Source organism: Anabrus simplex, chromosome 8 (assembly GCF_040414725.1).
Source record: "Anabrus simplex isolate iqAnaSimp1 chromosome 8, ASM4041472v1, whole genome shotgun sequence".
NCBI lineage: Eukaryota > Metazoa > Arthropoda > Insecta > Orthoptera > Tettigoniidae > Anabrus > Anabrus simplex.
In genome coordinates this window covers 145,738,635-145,751,822 of record NC_090272.1, presented here as the reverse complement: position 1 = coordinate 145,751,822, position 13,188 = coordinate 145,738,635, and the positions used below count along the sequence as shown (strand labels likewise).

General features: G+C 41.3%; 1 protein-coding gene across 1 annotated transcript in view; it reads right to left on the bottom strand.

Moving 5' to 3' along the window:
- The window catches only part of LOC136878900 (uncharacterized), a 288,522-nt gene extending 276,014 nt beyond the window's left edge, over nt 1–12,508 (bottom strand). The window contains exon 1 of the mRNA XM_067152493.2: nt 12,328–12,508. The gene's annotated coding sequence lies outside the window, so the exon portion shown is untranslated. The remainder of the gene's footprint in view (nt 1–12,327) is intronic.
- Nucleotides 12,509–13,188: the final 680 nt, after the last annotated feature.

Sequence of the window (13,188 nt, the reverse complement as noted above, 5' to 3'; positions counted from 1 at the left end):
TGGATATGTCGTAACACAGAACGTAGGCTTGGTCCATTACTAGGATGAAGACCTTGGAAAGAAACTATGGGAAGCCTCTTACAGTTTCAACTTTCTCAAGAACCGTTCACGCCCCCTCCACGGGAGAATTCGTTACACCTGATGAAAGAATAAAAGTCATCCATCCCTCCCCGACCACCGATAACCACGGGCAGAAAACAGGAGCCGTCGGTTAACCCGTTCATTGGTATTGGTATTCCCAGTATTGACTTGTGTTGCCAGCTGGTACACACTTCGGGAAATGTATCAATTATTATTTTATTTTATTTTATTTTATTTTATTTTATTTTATTTTATTTTATTTTATTTTATTTTATTTTATTTTATTTTTAATTTAATTTAATTTAATTTAATTTAATTTTTCTCCTCGGCTGCCCTGTCACTGTCAATGGTTGACTGTTACATCGTGAGAGTTCATTTCTATGAAATTTTGAAAAGAAATTACTGATAATAAATCCATTTGGTAAGTAAACGTCAGTTATGAAGTATATTTTACGTACTTGTGTACAATAGCTGGTCTGAATGTCTTAGACGGAAGAGATGTGACCTTCTTACCTCAGGTTGGCGGGTACGATCCCGGCTCAGTCCAGTGGTATTTGAAGGTGCTCACCTTCACCATCTTCATGGTGGTGGTGGTGATGATTACTGTTTTAAAACGAACTGGGCAACCATCCTCTCTTTAACACTAATTAGAGGGAAAATGAAAGAGGTTCAACACTTCGAAAAATTAATGTACCGGTGAAAGAAAGAGAGGAGCCACGAAGTGTGTGAAAAGGAAATATTCGCTGGGCTCCCGCAAACCTAGCACCGTCGAGATCGGAAAGAACAAGAGTTGACCAATGACAGCAAAGGTGAAAGCGAGGAGTTTGACACAGATAAATGGAAGCAATGCCAGTCTCAGCTAGAGGATCCGTGGTTGCTAACCCACGCTCCCAAGTTAATGGCCCCTGGGGACCCCTTTCAGTCACCTCATAGGACAGAAAGTCGATACTGTGGATGTATTGTACCGTCCCCGCCCAGAAGGGGTACACCATCGTGCTGTCGGTAGACTTATTGGTAGCCTATACAAAAAAAAAATCTCATGTTGGTAAAATTTCTGCACTTTGACGTCTTCGGAAACCATACACATAATAATAATAATAATAATAATAATAATAATAATAATAATAATAATAATAATAATAATAATAATAATTCTATCGCTTTACCCACATTTCTTGGGTCGCTGGTGCGAACTGTGTCCTGTTGGCCCTGTTTTACAGCCGGATGTCCTTACATACGCCAATCCTATGTGGAGGGATGTAATCACTATTGTCTGTTTCTGTTGGTGGGTGGTAATGTGGTGTGTTGTCTGAATATCAATAGGAAAGTGTTGGGAAAATCACAAATGCCCAGTCTCCGAGCCAGTCCAATCAGACTACTACTACTACTACTACTACTACTAAGAAGAAGAATACTCGTCAAAAAGCCAGACCATTTAGAAACAAGATGTTCATATTTTCACTTCTGGAGAGGAATTTGGCCCTGAAGTTCACTCAGTCTACAACAAGAGTGAGGACCAGGTTAATTCCTGGGGACAAATGCGACCGAGCGTTAAGCTAATCTCTCTATCTCATACATTGCAGGGGTTACGAGGGGTAGAAGCTTTCACCGCCTTCTCCTCTAGGGCCTTTCGAGGCCTGTACGGTTGTCGTTTTTTTATGTTTGCTTTACAATATTTTTATTTATTTATTTATTTATTTATTTATTTATCATAAACCTGTACAGTATGTATGGAAGGCCAGGGGAAGAGGACGGGCCCCCTACACGTAGTGCCCCCTGACCATTTGAAATAATTACCTAAATCCTAAACTAAAACAGTCATATATTTCTGATTTACACAACCCTTCACTCCCTGGTTTATACTTCCACATATTCACATACATTTCTCACCGCATGTGCTTCCTAGCCTAACATTTAACAATATTTACATTTTTGCATTTAATGTTGGCAGGGAGGTCGTTCCAAAGCCACGCTGAACGAGCAAAGAAACCTAGTTTGTAGGACTCAGTTCGCGCAAAGAACGGTATAAGTCACACCCCTTTGCCCCGCTGTAAGATACGGAGAGTCGAGGGAATGGTGAAAGGTGAACGGCCCCCGTGAGGGACTTGTGTAAGAAGGTCACGAAATCATGTTAATGGCCACATACCGAATTCATTTAGTTCGACAACTTATCGCGGGCTGTACATCAACGGAACGGAAGGAGAGTTTTGTTGCATGCATGTAGCCAAACGTGGAGTTCTAGCTGTTTCTGATTATGCTGGGTCAGTGATTGTAGTTACCTACCAAAACTGGAACATGGAGAATACGTTAGCATTGCAGCACTACTAGAAAAGAAAAGCGGTCATAAATTATTTGCGCTACCTGTTAGGTGCCTTTTTGTATAAAAATATACTTTGCACATTTCAAATCCATCTATATATATAAATGAATGTTTGTTTGCATGTATGTCTCGAATGGACTCAAAAACTACTGGACCGATTTCGCTGAAAATTTCACAATTTGTCCTTATTAACCGTGGGAGGGTTTAGGAAGTAGTTTGAACGAAATCTGATGGGTAGTTCGGCAGAGATGGTGAGAAGGGTGAACAAAAAAATAAAAAATAAAAAATAAAAAATTAGGGATAGGTAAGTAAAGCGCATGACAAGTCTGATCAGCGGATTGCCTGATCAACAGTATGTAAAGATTATGATGTGTTTCTTAAAACGTTTCTTCTTTTTATTCTTCTTCTTCTATAAACGGTATATAAAAATAATTAAGAGTCCCAGTTCATTCCCCATGGCATAGGGGGTGATAAGGAGTGAATAAAGAAAATGTCGAAAATGACAGAGATTAAGTGTGAATGTGTGTGTACGTTTCAGCATAGCTCGCAACCAAACTAGATACACATACAGGATAACTTAATATCTGGAAAAATTACTTTAGGGGCAAGAAACCCCTAGCCCCCCTAAAGGAAGGGGTGAAAAATAAAAAAAGACAGATATTAGTGGCGAGTTCATAGTCTTTGGGGTAGCTGAGATGAACCGTGACACTCTGGATGCCGTTTGAGCCAAAGTTCATTCCCAATTGGGATGTAGGTTAGAAGAGGGTGAAAGGAATGTCCAAAATGACTGGGATCATGGATGTACGTGTGCATATTCCAGCATAGCTCTCAACCAAACATGATACTCATATGACTTACTGTTTGGGAGAAAAAAACTGTAGGGTAAGACACCCCTACGGGCGGAGGTTGAAAGGGGATGAAATATTAAAACAATAGAAAACGACCAATATTAAAACTGTAAACGATGTACGTTAATAAATATAGTTTTTCTTATGCACTTAATTAAACGGTTGAATTAATAAACGCGGGCGGAGCCGCGGGCACCTGCTAGTGGGAAATAACAATAAAGCAACGTTCTAAAATTGAGCAGAGCAACAATAATGATTATGTTGACTTTCTTTTGTAAGTTTTAACTTCATTATGAATAAATATACCAATGAATTGAAAATAATTTCTTTTTTAGTTTAATGTCCAACAGTGATCGATGGTTATCACTATTTTTTGTACTTCCGAAGAAAGTTAAAATAAATTAGGACGACAATGATCTTTCAGGTTATAAAAAGGTATTTAAATAAACAGTTGCGACAAGTGAACAAAATCACAAATTAAGCCATGAAACGGTTAAACCACAAAGCTGCCTTGGTGAATCAGATATAGTGTGTCTAGCTCATAACTCCAATATCCTAAGTAATCGCTTTTAGAGGGCATGTACACCTGTTAGTTAGGAACTATTAAAACATATTCAGTCCAGTGACAAATACCCATGGGACGTGGTGTAGTGTAGATAAGTGCGATGTGCGTAATATTTGTATTTTGTTTGTTTCTTATTTAAATATAGCAATTTCTTCTTCTTTTTTCACCACTTTTCTCACACCCATGGGATCGCGTCGCACATGTAGATTTGGCCGGATGTCTTTCCTGACGCCAACCCTATATGAAGGGATGAGATGAATGTTGGGTGTTTCTGTGGTGGTTGGTAGTGTGGTGTGTCGTCTGAATATGAAGAGGAAAGTGTTGGGACAGGCAGAAACACCCACTCCCCGAGCCGGAAGAATTAATCAGAAGCAATTTAAAATCTCCGACCCAGCCCGGAATCGAACCCGACACTCCCTGAACCGAAGGGCAGTACGCTGACCATTCAGCCATGGAGTCGGACTAAACATAGCCATCTAACAACATAAAATTGAACTAATAATATTTCATTCGGGATTCGGCAGTCCTAAGAGCGTTTGATCAATCCCGTTGAGGGTGTCTTCATTTTGGGGTTTCAGAATACGGTAACCCTATGTGTGGACCTGAGTGATAGCAGGAGCAGCTCTCTAGCATGTAGTGAACAATAACTGCATCTTACCAGCTCATTGACCATGTCACATACACATTTATTGCATTCACTTCAACGGCTTTTACGTTTCCTTACTCTTTCGCGATAAACATTTTGATAGAGAACGCCCGTGATGTGATGTTATTTTACGTGACATTTAGACAAGAAATCAATGGCACTACCCAGTCCTAAGTTTACGTCCACTTACGTCCACTTACAATGCGGCAACGTAAATCTGGCTGCGATAATGATATCAAAATGGACGTAAAGCTATTTTTGCCGTTTGCGAGTTAGGGGCGCGAAGCTGTGAGCTTGCAGTCAGAAGATAGTGGGTCCAAATCCCACTGTAGGCAGCCCTGAAGATGGTTTTCCGCGGTTCCCCATTTTCATACCAGGCAAATGCTGGGACCTTAACTAAGGCCATGATCGCCTCTTTCCCACTCCTACACCTTTCCTATCCCATCGTCTCGATAAGACCTATCTGTGTCGATGCGACGTAAAAGCCAACTAAATTGTCTTGCTATACCAGTTAACACTCATGTAAGCAGTCATCTCCGTGCAGGCCACGAAGGCCTTTGGAGGAGTGAAAAGTAAACATTTCCACTTTCCGTAACCTCGGCACTAAGCAGAATACAGTGGTTAGCTCTATGGCCGGCCGCCTTTGCTCCCAGCAGTTAAGCTGTTCTCATTTTTGGTGCAGGCTGAATGAACCTCAGGGCCATATGCTGCTCCAGAAGTGGCAATCTCGTTTCTTACATTTTTGGACTTCCTGACAGAGAATCCAACTCACGTTCTTCCGGGTGAACTCGGCACGCCTTTACCACCTCGGGTAGGCAGCCCCCAACACTCAAATGCATGGTATAAATTACCTTTATTTCATACTAAGGACGTGGGTTCGATTCCCCGTCAGGAAATCGAAAAATTTAAGAAACTAGATTTCCACTTCCGGAGATGCACATGGCCCTGATGTTCACTCAGCCTACACGAAAAATGAGTACCAGGTTAATTCCGGGGAGCAAAGACGGCCAGGCGTAGAGCTAACCACTCTACCCCACGAAGTGTCGAGGTTACGGATAGAGGAAGCCTTTACCTTCCATCTTTCCAGGGGCCTTCATGGGCTGTACGGAGATGATATTGCTTGCTTTACTATGTCCAATTTCATACGTTTATATTATTTAAAATAATGTGAAAAGTGGAACTTAACGATACTGCAGTATCATACCAGACTTAACTTCTACCAACATAAAAACATACCATCATAAACATTTTTCAGTGCATGTAAAACAGCTACCAGTGCTTGAATACTTTCCAGATGGCTACAGTGCATTATGTGGGAGAGTCGATACATCTGTCCACTGATTCTTGAATGATATCGATTTATTTATGGATTATATTGTCTGTTTGAATGGTGGATCCTGAACTGAGCTTGACAGTATTATCTCAACAAAAGTAAATAAATTCAACATGGTATGAAAAAAAAAAAATTGTACGTTACAATGTGTTCCATGTATTCGTTTGGAAATTAATCTGAAGTAATATGTAAAATCTCACGTCCGGGCCTTGTTATATAAATGACTATTATGGTGTACTAGAGCTCCCTCTGTGGATTAGTGGTAGAGTGTCGGCCTCCGGATCCGAAGATAACGGGTTCCGGCATGGGTAGTAGGACTTTTGAAGGGCGGAGAAAAGTCCATGTGACACTCATGTCGTACGATATGGTCCAGTAAATGGTGACACAATTGGTCTTCACTCGACGAAATTCATTAAAATTCAGCCACAGACGCCCAAGAGAGATTTGGTTTGTTCTGCTGTATATACGGGAATGGGTCCTTCATTTCCACGGTGTCCCGGTGTCCAGTATCTGTCCCGTATGTTCGCAATTCAGTTGTTAATATTCTTTAGAATCAGTATTTAGGTTTTTAATTGGGTGTATAAAACTTTCCTTTCTGACCCTGCATATAAAACAGGTTACGTTAACTCAAAAATAACGTAACCTTATTGATCTATAGATTCTATCGGGATAATCTCGATAGTTTATATGAAGCATGAAGCGATTATCGATTATCGAAAAGTTTTGAAGATTTTGTCGCCTAATGTTAGTTTTGTCAGCTTTGGCGTCTCGCATAGTTTGTATTGATACAGCATTCCCGCTAATAATGCCCGTGTTGGGAACATAATCTATTTTCCTTGAAGCCTGTGCAAGGGAGGAAAGAGCGCAGTCGTTCGGACATACCAATGTAGAGCATACCGCGGTGCTTAATGAAAGTGTTCTAAGTTCTACAACCAACTTCTGGAAAATATAACACGATAATTTAATCCTGAAGCATTATACACATCAGAAACCTCGATCGCTGGAGGAGGATTACTAACTAAACATTTAGAAAAACAAGAAAGGAGAAACCTTCGGAAAATCTTTGGCCCAGAAGGGATGTGGATGAAAAAGAGATCTGCTGAGTTATACCAGGATTCTGAGAAAATATCACACTGTTAGATAAAAGACGATGCCCAAATTTGATGCCCAAATTTAAAAAATGGACAATGAAAGACTTACTAAATATATTGTAATTATGCCACCTCGCTAAAAGTAAAGAATAATTGGATAACAGAAATTAAAAATGACCTTCAGAAGTCAGCAAGACAGGTGAAATTATATGGGACAGGCCTAGCTTCAGAATGTTGGTAAACAAACATAATTGTGCTGAAAAACCAAAGATGAGAACCACCGCCGCATGGACGGAAGAACGGAAGAAAAATCACAGCGAGAGGATGAAGAGATTCTGGCAAGAGAAGAAAGCAAAGTCATCTGCTTAGTAAGTTCAATCGCGCTCCTTACATGGGCAGAAAGTTGTGAAAAGAAAAATAATGGAAATTATTATAAATACCTTCCAATTAGTAAGATAATGTAAAACTCAAGAGGAGGTTATTAAGAAAATGTACTGGTACCTCGAAATAAACAAAGTATAGACCCTCGTGCTTAAAGGATCCTTTAAAAATGCGTTTAAATTACAATTCATTTCAACATTAAATGAACCTGGAAATGTGAAAGGATTTTAAAAAAAAAAATTCTTTGTTTTTCTTTCTTAATCTGTTTACCCTCAAGGGTTGGCTTTTCCCTCGGACTCAGCGAGGGATCCCACCTCTACCGCTTCAAGGGCAGTGTCCTGGAGCTTCAGACTTTGGGTCGGGATATAACTGGGGAGGAGGACCAGTACCTCGCCCAGACGGCCTCACCTGCTATGCTGAACAGGGGCCTTGTGAGGGGATGGGAAGACTGGAAGAGATAGACAAGGAAGAGGGAAGGAAGTGGCTGTGGCCTTAAGTTAGGTACCATCCCGGCATTTGCCTGAAGGAGAAGTGGGAAACCACCGAAAACCACTTAGAGGATGGATGAGGAGGGAATCGAACCTTCCTGTACTCAGTTGACCTCCCAAGGCTGAGTGGACCCCGTTCCAGCCCTCGTACCACTTTTCAAATCGAAACCGAACCCGGGGCTCCGCGGGTGGCAGCTAATCACACTACCACTACACCACAGAGGTGAACTTCTTTGTTTTTATTGCTAGAAATTCTCCTAAGTCTTCTGAAAGAAGCGTATTTTGTCCTTATAAATATTTAAATGGGTTGTTAAGCAAACAAAATCCATGTAAAGCGTTTTTAAGGTAACCTAATCTAAATGGGAAAAGATTACTTATGCTGTATTGCATAAGAACGCTGTTCCGGTATTTCTTCAGACGAGTATCTAATCGAAGTTGACAGCTAGCACGCTTACGTTTATAAAACAACCTCCGTTGAAAGTAGCTATAAAAACATTAAAATGTTTTAGTTATCGCAACTTTTTCTTATTATTATTTACTTTCTTCAGCATATCACAGTTATTTCTGGGGTCACGGAGCCACCCGGGCTCATTTGGTTTTGGCCGGGTGTTTAAGTCCGTATGGCCTTCCTGACGCCATGTGACTTTTGAGATGAAAATTTCAACCCAGGATCCCTTTTGGGAGGAAAAATCAGCAGCCAAGCCACTGAGCTAATCACGCCCCATTATTATTGAGGATTGCCTAGCCGAGGCAGTAATGAGTGCTTAGTTCATCCGGAAGGATATAGAATCAATTCATGGTCAGGGAAATGTAAAACGAGACTTCCACTTCTGAATAGGCACACAGCCCCGATGTTCACTCAGCCAATACCAGAACTGAGTACCAGGCTAATTTCCGGGAACAAAGGCGACCGTGCATAGCGCTAATCACTCTGCACGAGGTTGCGGATAATGGAACTCGCTTGGTATTATTATTATTATTATTATTATTATTATTATTATTATTATTATTATTCATTTCAGTTTTGGCCGGGGATTTAAGGCATTATACCGTCCAGGTTTGGTTTCACCTCTGGACTCAGGATCCCACCTCTACCGCCACAACTATTTACACCGAGCCAGTTGGCCATGCGGTTAGGATAGCGTATCTGTGAGACAGTAGGTTCGAATCCACCGGCCGCATCCCTGAAGAAGGTTTTCCATGGTTTCCTATTTCCACACCTTAATTAAGGCCACGGTCGCTGCCTTTCTAATTCTAGCCCTTTCCCATCCTTGCATCGTCGAAAATCTTTAATGTGTTATTGCGACGTTAAACCACTAAGCAAAAAAAACAAAAAAAAAAAACAAAAAAAAACAACAAAAAAAAACAGTGTGTTTGTTATTACTGACACTATTTTATTCTAATGGCCAATTATATTTTGTCCTAACAGTATTTAAAATGCCGAGGAAGTGGCAGTGCAGTTTGGGCCACGTAGCTATCAGCTTGCATTCGGGAGATAGTTGGTTCGAACCGCACTGTCCGCAGCCCTCAAGATGGTTTTCCGTGGTTTCTCATTTTTACACCAGGCAAATGCTGGGGGCTGCACATTAATTAAGGCCAGAGTCACTTTCTTCCCAATCCTAGCCCTTTCCCATTCCGTCGTCGCCATAAGACCTGTCTGTGTCGGTGCGACGTAGAGCAGATTGTAAAAAAAAAAAAGTGTTTAAAATACAAAAATAGATAAACGAAATGTAATAGATAAATTAATTTACTCAGTTTCCCGTCCACGTGTGTTTTTCTCCGAACTCAGCGAGGGATGCCACCTCTACCGCCTCAAAGGTCCTGGAGCGTGGGACAGTTGGTCGGGGATACAAGTGGGCAAGAGGACCAGTGCCTCTCTCGGGCAGCTTCACCTGTTGTGAGGCCGTGGTCGCCATCCCTTCATTTGCCTGGAGAAGAAATGGGGAAACCATGGAAAACCACTTCGAGGATGGCTTAGGTGTGAGTCGAACCCTCTTTACTCACTTGATCTCCTTGTTTACTTTTTGGGTGTAGGGTGGGGACGGTATTTTGGACATTCTGAAATGTGTAGTTCGTATTATGTTTCAAATATTTACAACTTACTGTAACATCATATTAGAGATAATATTGCCTTTTAATATTAACATTGAAGGACAGTATAAATTACTTAACACAATGCTTTATCTAATTCTAGTTATTTCAAAGGGCACTCGAGGCACTCATGTCTCATTTTAGACTTTTAATTAGACGTTAAGTCGTATGCCCTTCCAGATATACGAGTATCGTAATTTTTCAGGCGCAGATTCCACTGGTGTTCAAAAATATTCCGTGAGGGTGGAATCAACATTTAAGCAGAAAGAAGTATCGTGGAGCGATAGCCCATTAAGGCCTCGACCTAGAAGAATGACTGCTGCGCAGCCAGATGGCCTGCAAGTACTGGAATGTCACATAGTCAGCGTGAAGATATCCTCAGCCGTATTGCTTGGCTTTGGCCGGGTTCGCTACCTCTCGCATCATACAACTCTTCAGTTGATCTCATGAGGCTGAGTCAACTGCATTTCAGTCCTAAGTTCAGAATTAAAATCCCTGGATTGCAGGGGATCTCATGGTAAGAGGCAGTCACGCTTCTCCTATGCCACGGAGCTCACTCAGCACCTAAGAAAGTGTACTAATCACGCCTTTCGAGATCATGAAAGGAACAAAATTAAACATACTGTATCCCAGCGTATGATCATTTTAAAAAATGGTATTTGTTCAGGGCGTCGACCTATAGAGATCTTTTGCCTCTAGCGTATGATCATACTTCAAGATATTTATCGATTGTCTATAGTTTTATGGTACGATAATTAGCACGATAAACAGCACTGTACTGCTCTCAAGAGTCAGTTCCCACACCTGTTGTAAACTGAACCTTATATCCATTTTACTGGCAATTGTTGACTTGTGACTGTGGGACTGCTGAAGGACGTCAGTGCGCACGCTCCGGTTAGTATATTCCGCACATGGAGACATCCACCACGTGTTTGAGACTGAAGTGTTTATATGCGTGACCATTGTATTACACTGCTCAAATAAAGACATTTGGTCACTTGTTTATATGTTCATGCCCCCATGAATCGCATGCAAATAGAAATGAAAACAGACAGACAATGAAAACAAATAATCTTCTTTGTTATAATGAAGAACTGAAATGGAAAGCGTTCTTTGGACACTCCAGTACACGAAGACATTGCAACATTGCATAAAGTTTCATAAAGTGGTCCCTGTTCATACACCAAAAAGATACATGGTAATTGAGCCTTTTAATAAGGAATATTTGAATCCTTCATAACGCCTTCTTATGCTTCTGAGAAGGCGCCGTACATTCACTTCAGGCAGACGTCTCCACTCTTCAAAAGGGTGTCTTCGAGGGAGGACGATATAGTGCTTCCGCGCTCATGTCTATAAATTTGTAGCCTATATCGACGAGCCTTTCCATATAAAATGCTCTGTTATTCTTGTTCTCAAAACGACATTAGTACATCATGGTTTAGGGTGCAATAATATCCCCTGACACCTTCCTCTGGGCGCTCACGCTTTTTGGGGGGTTTTTCTAAACGACAGCTTCGTGACAGCTGATTTTCTGGGACGTTAACCCTTTCACACACAACGTGAACCTCAGAGGTCCAGCGTCTCTAACTTCCATATTATTGTTATTTTCCATCAAGGAACTCGTGTCTATTTAACATCTACGGACACATGACCACGAATAACGTCTACCGAGCTCGATAGCTGAAGTCGCTTAAGTGCGGCCAGTATCCAGTATTCGGGAGATACTAGGTTCGAACCCCACTGTCGGCAGCCCTGAAAATGGTTTTCCGTGGTTTCCCATTTTCACACCAGGCAAATGCTGGGGCTGTACCTTAATTAAGGCCACGGCCGCTTCCTTCCCACTCCTAGCCCTTTCCTGTCCCATCGTCGCCGTAAGACCTATCTGTGTCGGTGCGACGTAAAACAACTAGCAAAAAAATAAATAAATAAATAAATAACGTCTTGTGCAGAAACTCCATGCATTAACTTTTTGGAGTGTTTGCTGAAAAATAATTATTACTAATTCGTTCCTTGAGTTGTGCACAAGAGGTTTAAAGCAAACCTCAAGACGACAAACATCGAGCCAGAACGAACCAGATGCTATTAAAATACAGTACTTTGTCCCGGCCAAATCCGGGACCCTCTGAACAGATAACTCCGACGCTAGCCATTATTATTATTGTTATTGTTATTATTATTATTATTATTATTATTATTATTATTATTATTATTGAAAAGAGTTAAATCTTCCCTTATTTTAAATATTTTGATTCCTAGAAATGAGGGATACTAAGTAACAAGTGTAAATACAAATAAGTAAGATGGTACGTAGGCTGGAAACACTGCTTCTTATCTCAGTGGTAAATGTACACCTCGTTCACCCGAAGGCGTAACAATAACACAGCATCAAGGCAGTCAACTTCCCACATGTCTAGTGGGCTTTAAAATAAGAAGTCAGCACATTTTATCCTCAGACGTGGACTGACAGGAGACTATATCCTTACCTGCGTTTGTTTGGAAGATACACTCACAAGTTTAGGTTAAGAATAACACTTCCAATAAAACACCGGTTCGATATCTCTAGCGACACAATCGAATTGAGCGGTTCAAATAAAACAAAAAATCGCGACTTTCCGCCCTCCGCGAGTACAGAAGGCGGTTTGAAGACCGCCAAACGCTAGGTTGAGAGTGAGAGGCAGTTTCCCCCTCTTCCAAGCGATCTGGGTCGTGCGTTGCTTACATTGCCAAGTTGAGACCAATGGCATTACATAACAAACCATCGCGCCGCCAGCAGTACGCTACGCTTTTAGAAGGAATTTAATTTCGCGAAAGATTGTTTGTTGTTAAATAGAATTATATTGTGATGGCGGTGATATCAAACGTTCGAAGATAGTGAAGAGAATTGTTTGCAACGGTCCTAGGAAAGGGGCAACTGGTATGAGTACAATTTATTGGCTAAGTGATGCCTTACTTTGAACCAGGTGCACAGGTGTGAGGACTCATGTAACAAGGATGCGAGTTGACCTCTGCTTACGGAGAAGAAATAAGAAATCAACAATCCATGTCTGTGTCTCTCCTCTACGCTCATTGATTGTGTAGTGGATCTATGGTAGTACAGGAGAGAAATTTCACACCTGAAAGAGAGAAGGTTGCTCACAGGAGTTTTTGTAGTTTTTAAATCCCTTTTATTTTTGGCTACAATTTGCTTTACGTCGCACCGACACAGATAGGTCTTATGGCGACGATGGGGTAGGAAAGGCCTACGATTCGGAAGGAAGCGGCCGTGGCCTTAATCAAGGTACAGCCCCAGCATTTGCCTGGTGTGAAAATGGGAAACTAAGGAAAATCATCTTCAGGGCTGCCGA